Source organism: Palaemon carinicauda, chromosome 17 (assembly GCF_036898095.1).
Source record: "Palaemon carinicauda isolate YSFRI2023 chromosome 17, ASM3689809v2, whole genome shotgun sequence".
NCBI classification, from domain to species: domain Eukaryota; kingdom Metazoa; phylum Arthropoda; class Malacostraca; order Decapoda; family Palaemonidae; genus Palaemon; species Palaemon carinicauda.
This window is the reverse complement of record NC_090741.1, coordinates 70,422,133-70,438,127: the sequence shown is the minus strand read 5'-3', so window position 1 is coordinate 70,438,127 and position 15,995 is coordinate 70,422,133.

The window sequence follows — 15,995 nt, the reverse complement described above, 5'->3', positions numbered from 1 at the left end:
GCGATACCTTGAATTTATCCCCCTCAGGCACTCTCACATAAACACAAGCACCATAACCCTTTTCTGAAGCATCACTAAATGCATGGAATTGAACATTAGGAATTTCCTTAAAGGGTGACTCAGAAAACAAGTACCGATCTACTCTAAATGACTCAAGCACAGAAAATCCTACAACCCATAATTTAACTCTGCCTTGCATAGCCTCGGGTAATAGCTCATCCCAATCTAAACCTAATCTCCAGATTTCTTGAAACAGTATTTTTGCATGCATAACAAACGGACATATGAGCCCCAAGGGATCAAAACACCGAGCTATGAGGCTTAAAACATTTCTTTTGGTACAAACAATATCTCCAAAGGGGTCCAGGTTCTCAACCTTAAAGGTAAAACAGTCAGGGGAGGATACCCAGTGGAGGCCTAGAACCTTGACACTCTCTTCACTAGAACCTTCAGTTATAGTTAAAGTCTTACAATTAGAAGTACACTTTGACAATGACATACCAGCCTCCTGCAGGATACCATAGGCTTCTTCAAATCTTAAACTTGCTTCTGCGGGACTATCAGCCCCAGATAGCCAATCATCTACATAAAGATTCTCATACAGTTCAGAAACCACCTCTGTGAGAGGGTATTTCTTTAAATGAAATTTTAAGGTGGCATTTAATAAAAAAGGACTACTCTTATTACCAAAGGGCATTCTTATAAATCTGAAATGTTTAACATTGTTCCCCTCTTTCAACAAAAACCTATGAACATCACGGTCCTCCCTTCTTACCTTTATTTGAAGAAAAGCCTTTGTAATATCAGCTGTTAAGGCCACCCTCCACCTTCTAAATCTTAACAACACCTCAACTAAATCAGGGTTGAGTGAAGGACCACTTTCTAAACAATCATTCAGAGATACTCCATTACTGCCACGTGCAGATCCATCAAAAACAGGCCTCACCTTGGTGGTTAGGCTCCCTTCCCGTACCACAGGCCGATGAGGCAAATAAAATATAGGATACCCACCTTCCCGTTGATGGGAAGGAATTTCTTCAATAATACCCTCCTTTTCATACTCATTAAACACCTTAAAATACTTTTCCTGCAGACAGGGGTTTTTACCTAACCTATTATAGAGACCTTCCAATCTTCTCAAAGCATGATGTTCATTATTGATCAAATCTAATTTCATATTCTCAGATTTCCATGGTAGGGCCACTTCATAGCGACCCTCTTTAAAACTTACCAAATTCTCAAATTGAACCAAGACTGGGTCAGGATTCATCGCCTCAGAATGTAGTTCGTTGGGTTTTATGCCAACAGACTCTAGATCCCAAAATTGACTCAAACTACACTCTTGTACATTCTCAATTGCTAACAATTGTACACTTACACCAATATTACCTTCAGACCTATTAAAGGATCCGGACAAAATCCAACCAAAAATTGTCTCCTGGGCCACAAGCCCTTCATTATACATAACCTGGTTGGGGATCATCATCTTCCAATATAAATCAAGGCCTATCAACATATCAATATGTAAATTTCGATGGGATCCATACTCATCAATCAACTTAAGGTGAGAAAAAGGTTCTAAACACTTAGGGTCCACTTTGGACCTAGATAACGGAGGACAAATTACATCAATCTCAGCAACCTTAAAACTATATTTGTGATCATTTGCCCCTACACTCATTATTTCATAAATACTACACAAATCTGCCTTAGAGGCTTTCCCTCCACCAAAGGCAGAAAATGATAAATACTCAGAAGTCAGCCACTTAGGCTTGACCCGTTTGACCAGTTCCCTTGAAATGTAAGACCTATCTGACCCTGTATCAAACATTACAGTAGCAAATGTGATACCCTGATGGCCTACTACCCTGACTTGGGCCGTCTGCAATACACAACACCTTGAATTAACCTTGTTTTTCACCTCACAAGGTGCTACCCCCACATGGGTCACAGAAGTTGACCCCTCTTGCACTCCCTCTACTACAGGGTTATTTTCACTAGCTGTTACGGAGGGTTTCGTTTCAGATCTCCGACATACAAGGGAGTTGTGATTCCCAGTCTTGCACTTTGAACACTTAGCCCAACAGGCCTTGGCATAATGGCTTTTAGATAAACACTTAAAACACAAACGCCGATTACGCACGGCTTCTTCTCTTTCTGCAAGGGGGAGCTTAGTTATACCTAAACACCTTTCACTGGGATGCAGCTTTCCACAGAATGCGCAAAACGTCTTCGAACCACTTTCTTCTGATGAAGTTTGAAGGGCAGAGGCTGAACTGGGAGTGTGCTTTTTTGTCTGTCGTTCTACACTGGGTTCCTCGGATTTTCCAAGGCTTAGTCTCTTGATAGCCTCTGCCCTCTCTCTGCCTTCCACTTCTCGTTGCAAGAACTTCAGCAATCCGTCGAGATCTCCTCTTTTCCGTCCACTACGCGACCAGTCCAACCTTATGTCATGAGGTAACAGAGCAAGGATCATAGGCACCAAGATCCGCCCGTACTGTTCACCTCCAACTCCAAGGGCCTCCAAACTGCGCACATGGCCTACTAACTCATCCTGTAATTTCCGCAAAGAGGACGTGTGAATTTCAGTCCTTGCGCTCCTAGATGAGCTCAGTTGCATTAGGGCTTGAAGGTGAGCTGATATAATGTTTTCTGGATCGCCATACCTTTCTTCTAACAACTCACAGGCTATCTTGTAATTAGCTGTTGTTTGGGTGAGGCCCTGTAGTACACCCCTAGCCTCACCCTCTAAAACAGATTGAAGATACATAAATTTGGAAACAAGAGGCATAGGCTGATCGTCCACAAGTGCCATAAATTGGTCCCAAAATGGCCGCCACTCTGTTATTTTCCCGCCAAATTTCACTAGCTGGAGTTTAGGCAATTGCACACTAAAACCCTCATTACCGACTTCACTGCCTGAATTAATATCTTCACTGGACCTATTAGCAACCAAGTTTCTGTCCTTGCCCAGCCTCTCTAAGGTAGCTGCTGCTTCAGTACGGATTTTTCTTACCTCTTGAAGAAAATGGTGGTCTTTAAGTATTCTTCTCTGGAGCTCGTCAACATCCTCTATAGAATTCTGGTCTCGCTGAATTATTTCTTCCCAGTCGGCCTTCTTATTATCGTAGTCTTTTACGAGACTTGTAATTTCATGCCAGGTCGGATTACCGGCCATGGCTCTGGTCAAATCTTCTGAGGCACAACGCAGCCATATTGTTGCCTTCTCTCTCTGTAGCACTGCTCTCCTAAGTTGATTTATGTCGTTGGGGAATCCAGTAAATTCAGCCTCGCTCTCATCTGATTCCCGGGTCTGGGCACCATGTTGAATGTGGGCCATAAGCCCCTCAGTTTGAGGCATAGCCTCCTCAATTTTCTCGTAAAACTCAAAAATAAACTCCGGGAGAAAGGAAACGACCTTTCCGTTTTCTCTTTATTTCCTCTCTCTACTCTCTACTACAGATTCAAACCAGAGCTTGGGGGAGCACGCAGGTCCCATGGTTCCTTTTTGTAGAAAACTTCACATAAAAAAATAGATAACATTGTGATACAGACAAGACAAATCCATTTAACCAGCAAATCCTAAATTTCTTACTTTTATTCTCGTTAAAGCTTCCCCAAAGGTAAAAAAATACAAATATGTGACGAAAACGGGAGAGGGGAAGTCCCGGCTCCCATCCACTCGGGAAATTAATACAGTTTTCACAATATAATCACAATTCACATGGATTACTCTTTATAATTGTAATGACCCAATCATAATAACATATCAACCTTTCAAATAAACATATTTTTCAATAAATCAACTATTTCGATAATGTCAACAAACCTGGGTGCGTTCTCATTGGACAAACACTACACTTACCAGCGTAAACGAACGTTGGGTGCGTTTTCATAGGCAAACAAACCAACATTTAACAGTGAGTATAGGAATGTGATATCCGGTGTTCCACGGGGTAGTGTTCTTGGTCCATTACTTTTCATACTATATACACATGAAATGTGGTTTTGCCTAGAAAACAAGCTTGTTGCATATGCAGATTATGCTACCGTCTTTGCATCAATTTCATCTCCTGAATGTAGATCTTGTGTTGCTGAATCCTATAATAGAGATCTGGTTAAAATTAGTGCATGGTGCAAATTATGGGGTATGAAGTTGAATCCTAACAAAACTCAAAGTATGATTGTAAGTCAAGGACAGTGGCTCCTCAACATCCGGATCTCAGTATTGATGATGTTTCTTTAAATTTGTATGACTCTTTCAAAATTTTAGGCGTGATTCTTGACAGCAAATTTACTTTTGAGAAACACATAAGGTCTGTGTCTTCTTCAATTGCACAAAAAATTGGCTTATTGAGAAAGTCTTTTAAGATATTCGGTGATCAATCTATTCTGAAGAAGTGTTTTAATTCTTTTATTCTACCTTGTTTTGAGTATTGTTCTCCTGTCTGGTCTTCAGCTGCTGATTCTCATCTTAATTTGTTGGACAGAAACTTACGGTCTATTAAATTTCTTATTCCTGATCTAGATATTGATCTTTGGCACCGTCGTTCAGTTAGTTCTTTATGCATGCCGTATAAGATTTTTCATAATTCTGATCATCCTTTATATTCAGAGCTTCCCGGACAGTTCCATCCAGTTCGTAATACTAGGCATGCAGTTAATTCTAATAATCAGGCATCCATCATGAGGTTAATAATACGAAGTATTGTAGAAGTTTTATTCCAGCTGTGACCAAGTTGTGGAATGATCATCCAAATCGGGTAGTTGAATCGGTAGAACTTCAAAAGTTCAAAATTGTAGAAATTATTTATATGTTGAACAGGCTGATACAAATCTCTTTTTATATTTTATATATGAAAGATCTGTTTTGCTGTTACTGTTCTTAGAACATGGTATTTTAATTGTTCTGTAATTCTCATATAGTTTATTCATTACCTTATTTCCTTTCATCACTGGGCTATTTACCCTGTTTTAGCCCTTTGGCTTATAGCATCTTGCTTTTCCAACTTGGTTTGTAACTTAGCAAGTAATAATAATAATAACTTTCAACTTTAAAAGTACTTTGTACACATTTGTTACCGATGTAATAAAGTTTCTCAATTTTCTTTGAAAGGTTAAAAAATTCATTGAAGAAAATGAGACAAATGGGCTTTTGCAAGGGTGACTCTCACATTTACGTTGAATGTCTCTTGGCATGTTGAATCAGGTTGAATGTTGGGTATGTTATTCACTAACATGATATATATATATATATATATATATATATATATATATATATATATATATATATATATATATATACTCTCTCTCTCTCTCTCTCTCTCTCTCTCTCTCTCTCTCTCTCTCTCTCTCTCTCTCTCTCTCTCTCTCTCTCTCTCTCTCTCTCTCTCATTAAATCTTCTTATTTTATTGATGTTGATGGTATAAGTACGACCATTTTGAAAATCATAACAAAAAAATATAAAGAGGATCACTGTCACCGAATGTCGACCTTGAATACATTCGATACCGCCAAGAAACACAGATAAAGACACCTTCATTTTGCATAATATTATAAGGCTATTGAGGAAAGAGTGACTTGGTAGTAGCATGGCCAAGGCACCAGGCACTTGTTAAGATTCTACCGCTACATTGGACCCCTCTCTGGTTACGGCTCATTTTTCTTATGCCTACACATACACCGAATAGTCTGGCCTATTCTTAACATTCTCCTCTTTCATCATACCCCTGACAATACTAAAATAACCGAAAATTTCTTCTTCATTCAAGGTGTTAGCTGCTGGCGCTGTAACTGTTAAGTGGCTACTTTCCACTCATTATGGTAAGCAGCTCTTCTAGGAGAAGGACACTCCAAAATCAAACGGTTGTTCTCTAGTCGTGGGGCGTGCCATAGCCTCTGTACCATTGTCTTCCTCTGTCTTGGGGTACAGTTCTCTTGCTTGAGTGTACACTTGGGCACACTATTTTATCTGTTTCCTTAGTTCCTTTCCTCATTGGGCTATTTCCCCTGTTGGAGACCTTTTGCTTATAGCCTCCTGCTTTCCCAACTAGAGTTGTAGCTTAGCTAGTAATAATAATAATATAGTAATATGTATACAATGTTATTACAGGTTTTATTATCTATATATGAATATAAAGAGGGCAATTAAAAGGAGGAAAGTAGGATGATATAGAGGTTCGTTAGACTAGTCATTATATGCTGCCTTGTATAGTAATTTCATGGCTGACAAGGTTGTGGAAGGTATCTTGGGAAAAGGGAAATGACTGTTAATGAGGAATAGTTTTCTCCTTATATTATTTGAAATATAATTGGTGTGAATTTAAGAATGATAAAAGTATATCATTAACCAGTTTACCTGGTAAGGTAAATCGTAAGGTTTGGTTTGAGAGAGTACAGGTAACAGAACTATTAGACAAAAATATAGGCTGAGGATCAGGTTTCTGTAACATAGCAATTTTATCATTTTTTATAGTGAATTTTAGAATTTTATGGGACATTACATACCCGGAGCTTTGGGTAATTTTATGAAGTGATTGGCAGTGAGAGTATTGTATCAAAAAACAGTAAGAAGTGATGACGAAAGAAAAGCTTGCATTAGAATATTTAGATGGGAGAATGACCAGATTGATATAAAGATGGATATCAGACGTAGGTTCATTTGTCAAGCTTTGAAATGTTTGTATAGAATGTGTGATGGGAGAAGTCGGGTAAATGAATGATATAGGTTAAAATGTATCGGAGATATTAAGGAGTCTCGTTTACAGTGCTGGTGAAGAGAAACTTCAAAAACTGGTGAAAGGGGGGAAACAAGCTTTAGAAAAGCTTGAAAGGGATAGCTATTAGTAAGTTTGTGATTGTAAATGGAAGCCTTGGGGAGGTATTGTAATAATTCTAGTATGGATGACTATGTAATTATGTGCAACATATTTAATCTATCACAATTTCACTGTACTGTTTTTTCAACGCTTGAATGTTCCGCTAAAGGGAACTTCCATTCTTCAGAAGCCATGTTAGACAATGCTTTAAAACTCGAGTATTATTGTTATTGCTATCTAACTTACAATCCCAGTTGGAGAAGCAGGATGCTATAAGCCTAAGCGGTTCAACAGGGAAAGTAGCTCAGTGAGAAAAGGAAATAAGGAAACAAATAGAATAGTGTTCCTGAATATACCCTCAGGAAAGAGATTTTACCCCAAGCCAGTTGAAGATCATGGTACAGGGACTATTACACTACGCAAGCCTTGAGAACAATTGTTTGATATTGGAGTATCTTCTCTTAGAAGAGCTGCTTACTATAGCTAGTGTTTCTCCTACCTTCACCAACTGGAAAGTAACCGCTGAACAATTACAGTGCAATAGTTAACCCCTTCAAAAGAAAAAAAAAAAATGTTTTGTAATCTCAGTGTTGTCAGTTGTATGAGAACAAAGGAGAATATGGTAAGAATAAACCAGACTATTCGGTGTATGTGAAGGCTGATCAGTAACCAGGGAGGGAGCCAATGTCGTATTATCTGCCAGTCAAAGGACAAATAACATTAACGGTAGTATCTCACACGGATGGTTTGTGCCTTGCGCAACTTACTATTTATATGATAATGGGTCAAAATGCCAAAAAATGTCAAATCATCAATCAATCAATGAGAATGAAAAACTATGCAAGAGAGATTTCAAGGAAGAATAAAGTAGACATTAGCTTCCTTCAAATCTATGAAACATTAAGAAATAATTAGAAAAAGATGAAGAATTTAGGGTCGGGGAGTGAGAAATAGAATTTTCAAGATATACTTCTTTGTTCATCAACATTCTTTAAAAAGATTAAATTTTTATCAAGAATTATAGCGTCTTTGTTTGTTGTAACAATGAAAACTTACGAGCTATTTAGGCTAGTCTCTCTCTCTCTCTCTCTCTCTCTCTCTCTCTCTCTCTCTCTCTCTCTCTCTCTCTCTCTCTCTCTCTCTGTCTGTGTTTGTGGATACGTACATATTTTCATCATAAAGTCCGACTCCCATATATATATATATATATATATATATATATATATATATATATATATATATATATATATATATATATATATATATATATATATATATAATATATATATATATATATATATATATATATATATACAGTATATATATATATATATATATATATATATATATATAATATATATATATATATATATATATATATATATATACAGTATATATATATAATATATATATATATATACATGTGTGTGTGTGTATGTGGGTGTGTGTAATAAATAATATATTCCCAGGTGTTACATGCGAAATGGAACCCCATTTTTTGTGAACCTTCCATGAAGATTTAATCCGGAATATTAGCGGCTTCATAAACTTTTCAGAATTGCAGAAACATGTTGAGTATCAACAAACTCACTATGTCATCATTATTAGTATTATATAAAGAAGTGGGATAATAAGGAATAAAAGATAAAAGATAGGTAAAAAGAAACATATGATGCGTATCACTGTTAGATAATCAAAGAATGATAAAAATATTTATTTTAGGTAATTAAGTTAAAAATAAACTATGACACGAGACTTACGTTAACCTACTCAATAAAAAAAAAAAAAAAAAAAACTACATTTGCATCAGTGATTCGAACGAGTGTCTCCAGCAAGATGCTCCTCGTTGAATTCTTTCCAGAGCTAGGCTTAGATTTTGCGCATGTAGCTGTAAAACCCATATGCTTCTAATGATCAGAGTCGTAAAGTATGTACAGTTGAACTCAGAAATTCCTGCTACACCTCGCTCTGAAAATTGCACCCAGCCACACCCTTACTGCGCGGCGAGGTCCTCTGTTTAGGCCCGCCCACCGCCTCTGCCAACCCTTCCTATATTAAGTATTTGGTTACACGCCACTAAGTAAAGGCACGCCAGGGTGCTCTACTTCGGAGCGAGGTTTGGGAGTGACTCCTGTGTACTTGGTATTTGATCATATGTGGTGGATCAAAGCCAGAATTTAACAGAGAAGGGGACTTACAACTGATCATAACAGATTACTTTTAGATACCATCTAAAATATCGGTAATATATGTGAGGGTCTGAGCTTCAGAAGGGAGGTCACGTTTCGCCCCAAAGTCTCTCTATTCCTTTATGTCCAACCTCTTTCACATGGTTGGTGAAGGGCCTCCAGGTCCCAGTACCGGGTCTTCTGGCCCAAAATCATGAAAAAATTTCATTGTTCAGTTTGCATACTTAGGCATCATTTGCTAGAGGAATTTTAGCACGAACTGAAAAATGGCAATTCCAAACAAGGAGTCCATTGTCAGTAGAGATTTCTTGACGTTGCTTGTTTACAGTATATAAATTAGTTCGTACTTGTTAAATTTTTTGCCTTTGATTACCCTTTATAATAAACTAGTGTACACGTCCCGTCAAAAATGACGTCTGAATATTCAGGTAAATATGCACACGCTGAGAGAGAGAGAGAGAGAGAGAGAGAGAGAGAGAGAGACTTTCTTTATTATATAGAGGAGATAGTGATAGGTAAAATAATGTCTCAAATGTTAAGTTATAGACTAAGAAAAAGCTGTAAGAGATTAATTGTTCATACAAGATCGGTCGTATACTGATTTGTAATTTTCTTTTTTTATAAAAAAATTCTTTTCTTTCTGTAAGTTGTAGATTGAGCTCAATTGTTTGTTTACAAAGGAGTGTTTTTGTTCTATTTGTCTATGTTTGTTTGAAAACCAGAGCAGTAATTTTCCTCAATGTAAGATTAGTTGCCATTATTGCCAATCTATCGAATTCCTTTGTCACAGAAGGTTTAATAAATATTCTCTAAAGTATATAGATCTTGTCTTCAGATATTTACTTAAGGACGGTTGCATTCTTTTCGTCCAAGTTTGTTTGTGTTGTAGAAGATGTGTTTTACAGTCACGTTTAAATATATTGTTCGAGTGTGTATTTAAATACTTTTTTTTTTCATTCATTGCAGACAGACTTTAAAGTTATCTCCTGTTACTTTGGGTAGAAGTATTGATCACTCTTTTAATTCTTTTAATTTTTGCGTTCACGTTACTTAAATACTTTATAATTAATTTCATGTATCATTTTCATTTCATTATTACTCTTATTCCCTTTTATAGCCTTATTCATTTTCCCATGACTTCTACTCGATGTTTTGAAAATATCTGAGAACATATTTTGATGAAAGTTTTTAGAAATAGTGGATTACGTTTTGCGTGTGATACACATTTTTGTGGATAGCGAAGACACTTTGAAGATTATAATATTTTGAAAATTACGGAGATGAGGTTCTCTCTCTCTCTCTCTCTCTCTCTCTCTCTCTCTCTCTCTCTCTCTCTCTCTCTCTCTCTCTCTCTCTCTCTCTCTCTCTCTCTTTTTTTTTTTTTTTTTTTTTTTTTTTTTTTTTTTTTGATCAACAGTATGGACAGATAGTGCACTGTAGACATTATGTGACGTAGCTGCGGCTGCGCTTACTTTTTAGACCTTCTTCCTTTCCTCTATCTTGCTTTCCAATCTCCTAACTTTTACTTCATATTGCAACTGCGGTTTTCTCCCCCCCCCAAAAAAAAAAAAGAAAAAAAAAACGCCAGGCCATATGGCCTAATTCAATATATCCAAATAGGAAGAGATGAAGACAGATTCCATTATTCAAATTTAAAAAAAAAAAAAAAATAAATAAAATAAAATCAAATTTTCGTAAATAAATCATATGGAAAAAAAAATTAGGTAATATATTTTTATAAATCATAAGACTGTTCATTCGCTACTTCAGTCAAGAAGTTACTACACAAAAAATTCAGGGCTGTTTATAGAATCTTTTTACAAGTTCACTGACAGTGAATATTTCTATCGCCCGCAGATGTCTCAATCCTCAATTACCTAACCAGCATTCTAAACCAGAACATGTAAGAATTAGATTAAATCGACCTATATTAAGCAGCTTTATTGCTGTTGAGTTGGTATTGTTGCCAAGTTAGGCCTTGGCCAGTTGGGAGTATAAATGTCGTATGATATGAGCTACGAGTATGTAAATATTGTATAATGACATTCGCTGGATAAAGTTTGTGTAATGTCAGCTATGAGTAGGTAAATATTGTATAATGTCAACTACGAGTATGTGAATGCATAAAAACTGTTGCGAGTGTATAAACGTTGTATATCAGCTACGAGTATGTAAATGTTGTATAATGCCATCAACGAGTATATAGATGTTGTAGTATGACAGTTGTGAGTGTATAAACGTTGTATAATGTCAGCTACGAGTATGTAAAATATATATCATTAACGATTATGTAGATGTTGTATAATGACAGTTGCGAATGTATAAAGATGTACAAAAAGTTGTATAAGGACATTCGCCCGTGTATAAACGTTGTATAATGTCGGTTATGAGTATGTAAACGTCGTATAATGACAGTTGCGAGTGTATAATCGAGATATAATGTCAGCTACGAATATGTTAACGTTGTATAATGACAATTGCGATTGTTTAAACAATGTATTATGTCAGCTACGAGTATGTAAACAATGTATAATGTCAGTTATGAGTAATTAAACTTTGTACAATGACAGTTCCTAGTGTATGTAAACGTCGTATAATGAAAGTTGCGATAGTATAAATGTTGTGTAATGTCACCTACGAGTTTGTAAATGATGTATGTCAGCTGCGATTATGTATGATGTATAATGTCAGCTACGAGAATGGAAACAATGTATGTCAGCCACGAGTATGTAAACGGTGTACGTCAGCTATGAGTCTGTAAACGATGTATAATGTCAGCTTCGAGTATGTAAATTATGTATAATGTCATCTAAGATTATGGAAACGATGTATGTCAGCTACGAGTATGTAATGATGTAAATGTCAGCTACGAGTATGTAATGATGTATAATTTCATTTACGATTATGGCAACTATGTATAATGTCAGCTACGAGTATGTAATGATGTATAATGTCAGCTACGAGTATGGAAACGATGTATAATGTCGGCTATAAGTATGTAAATGTATAATAACAGTCGCGAGTATAAACTTTGTGTAATGTCATCGACGAGTATGTAGACGTTGTATAATGACAGTTGTGAGTGTTTAAGCGCTGTATGTCATTGACGAGTATACAAACGTTTTATGTCTGTGAGGAGTTTGTAAACATTTGTAAAATTCATCAATATTTATATCCTGAAATAAGGATAAAATGTGAATATATTTATCCTTTGTGGACACTTTCCTATTAAAATATCATCATCATCTCCTCCTACGCCTATTGACGCAAAGGGCCTCGGTTAGATTTCGCCATTCATCTCTATCTTGAGCTTCTAAATCAATACTTCTCTAATCGTCCTCTCCTAGTTCACGCTTCATAGTTCTCAGCCATGTAGGTTTGGGTCTTCCAACTTTTCAAGTGCCTTGTGGAGCCCGGCTGAAATTTTGGTAAACTAATCTCTCTTGGGAGTGCGAAGAGCATGACCAAACCATCTCCATTAACTCCTCACCATGATTTCATCCATATATGGCACTATTAAACTATTAGTGTGTATTTCTTCTTTTAAACTATTAATTTTGATATATATATATGTATACATACATATATATATATATATATATATATATATATATATATATATATATATATATATATATATAAAATTTCTGAATCTATTGATCAATTATATTTATGACCATACTGAGTGATCTCCCCTGTCCTATTTAGCTCCGTTCCATTAAATCCCTCTGCGCCTTTGTTGGTCTTAGCAATGGATATGTACAGTTGAACGCAGGAGTCCCTGGCACATTTCCCTCTGAAGATGTGCACCCTGTCACACCTATACTCCGCGTCGAGTAAACAAACAGATAGTGTAGGAAGAAAGAGCAAAGGTGGTGAACGGAGCTAAATAGGAACTTGCCGAAGTGTACCAGGAATTACCATGTCCAACTGTATATGGTAATTAGACGATTGATGGAGAAGGTACGAGACTAGCAACAACATCCAAAGTACTTTAAAATATGTAGCCACTTATTCTACATGTTTTATTCCCGCTATGTCCATATTGTGGAATGATCCTCCTAATCTTGTGGTTGAATCTGTGGAACTGTATAACTTCAAACTTATTCGTTGAACTGTTTGATGTAAGGCTCGTTATGTAGTTTATATATGATATACCAGTGATATTGACTAATTTTTCAAGAGGCAAAATTATAGGACATGTTCAGAGCGTGAGCCACATAAGCCACAAAGATACGCTGAAATATACACACATACACACACGCACACACACATATACAGTATATATATATAGATATATATATATATATATATATATATATATATATATATATATATATATATATGTATATATATAATATATGATAATCAGATATACTGTATCTATTTTAACGTTGTTACTGATCTTGAAATATTTTATATCACTTATTTATTACTTCTCATAAATAGTTTATTTCCTCTTTCCTCACTGGGCTGCTTTCCCTGTTGGAACCCTTAGGCTTAAAGCATTATGTTTTCCCACCATGGGTGTAACTTGGCTAATGATAATTATTAATAATAGTTCGCTTCTTATAAGTCCCATTTCTCAACAGATAGGACATAAAAACCTATAAAATGACAATGATGATAAAAAGCCACATCCTTCCATAACAATCCCAATAGCCTTTCTCCCAGAGATTACGACACATAGCCGAATAATCCTCGAGATCATAAAAAAAGATATCTGAGTATATCACTCGAAGCTAATACATAATCACCATTAAATCCAGTGTAAATCTTCGCATGTAATCCCTTAAAGACCTCTAGTTCAGTCACATAACCAAACGGACTTCGTGATGATAAAAAAAGAGATATGCCAATAAATCACTCGAAGCTAATACATAATCACCATTAAATCCACCGTAAATCTTTCAAGCGAAGTTGTAATCCCATTAAGACCTCCAGTTCAGGCGCCTGCGTCAACATCGGAAATGCTCGTTAAGCGGAGCGGGAAAAGGCCGAGCCGAGGAGGGTGTGGTCCGTGTGGGTACATTAATTAGACCTTTTTAACTGGATCGGCTTCCGTCTGCAGGCGAAAGGAAGCAGAAGGAGAAGAATTCCCTAATCACTCATTGTGGCGATTTAATTTCCTCTTTCCTGTGAAGAAAGAGCTGTTTACATTCGTTTGTGGCCCCGCAGTTCGGTAGTGTTGTTAGTGCATCTCAGGGGATACACTGTAAAGGTTTAAAGGCCCGTCATGAATGGCAGAGGCAAGGGTCAGTGACAAGGCTCTATCAAGCTGGTCAATGCCCTAGAGACTGACCGTATATCATATGATCAGCACCCAACGTCAGAGGCAAGGGACAGTGACATTGCCCTACCAAGCAGGACAATGCACTAGAGACTGGCCATATATCATATGATCAGCAACCAACGGCAGAGGCAAGGGACAGTGACATTGCCCTATCAAGCAGGACAATGCCCTAGAGACTGACCATACATCATATGATCAGCACCCAACGGCAGAGGCAAGGGACAGTGACATTGCCCTACCAAGCAGGACAATGCCCTAGAGACTGGCCATACATCATATGATCAGCACCCAACGGCAGAGGCAAGGGACAGTGACATTGCCCTACCAAGCAGGACAATGCCCTAGAGACTGGCCATACATCATATGATCAGCACCCAACGGCAGAGGCAAGGGACAGTGACATTGCCCTACCAAGCAGGACAATGCCCTAGAGACTGGCCATACATCATATGATCAGCACCCAACGGCAGAGGCAAGGGACAGTGACATTGCCCTATCAAGCAGGACAATGTCCTAGAGACTGACCATACACCATATGATCAGCAACCAACGGCAGAGGCAAGGGACAGTGACATTGCCCTATCAAGCAGGACAATGTCCTAGAGACAGACCATACATCATATGATCAGCACCCAACGGCAGAGGCAAGGGACAGTGACATTGCCCTATCAAGCAGGACAATGTCCTAGAGACTGACCATACATCATATGATCAGCACCCAACGGCAGAGGCAAGGGACAGTGACATTGCCCTATCAAGCAGGACAATGCCCTAGAGACTGGCCATACATCATATGATCAGCACCCAACGGCAAAGGCAAGGGACAGTGACATTGCCGTATCAAGCAGGACAATGTCCTAGAGACTGGCCATACATCATATGATCAGCACCCAACGGCAAAGGCAAGGGACAGTGACATTGCCGTATCAAGCAGGACAATGTCCTAGAGACTGGCCATACATCATATGATCAGCACCCAACGGCAAAGGCAAGGGACAGTGACATTGCCCTATCAAGCAGGACAATGTCCTAGAGACTGACCATATACCATATGATCAGCAACCAACGGCAGAGGCAAGGGACAGTGACATTGCCCTATCAAGCAGGACAATGCCCTAGAGACTGACCATACATCATATGATCAGCACCCAACGGCAGAGGCAAGGGACAGTGACATTGCCGTATCAAGCAGGACAATGTCCTAGAGACTGACCATACATCATATGATCAGCACCCAACGGCAGAGGCAAGGGACAGTGACATTGCCCTACCAAGCAGGACAATGCCCTAGAGACTGGCCATATATCATATGATCAGCAACCAACGGCAGAGGCAAGGGACAGTGACATTGCCCTATCAAGCAGGACAATGCCCTAGAGACTGACCATATATCATATGATCAGCGCCCAAGCCCCGTCTCCACCCAAGCTAGGAACAAGGAGGGCCAGGCAATGGCTGCTGATGACTCTGCAGATAGACCTATAAGCTCCCCCAAACGCCCCATCCTTAGCTCACAAGGATGGTGAGGTTGCAGCGACCAAAACAAGTAACGAGTGTGAGCGGGACTTGAATCCCAGTCTGGTGTTCACCAGTCAGGGACGTTACCACTTCGGCCACTAGTTTAGTATCTTTGCATTATTCCTTGGGACCCTAGCTTCACTTTATTTATATCCTTCTACTTTACAACCGTCCCT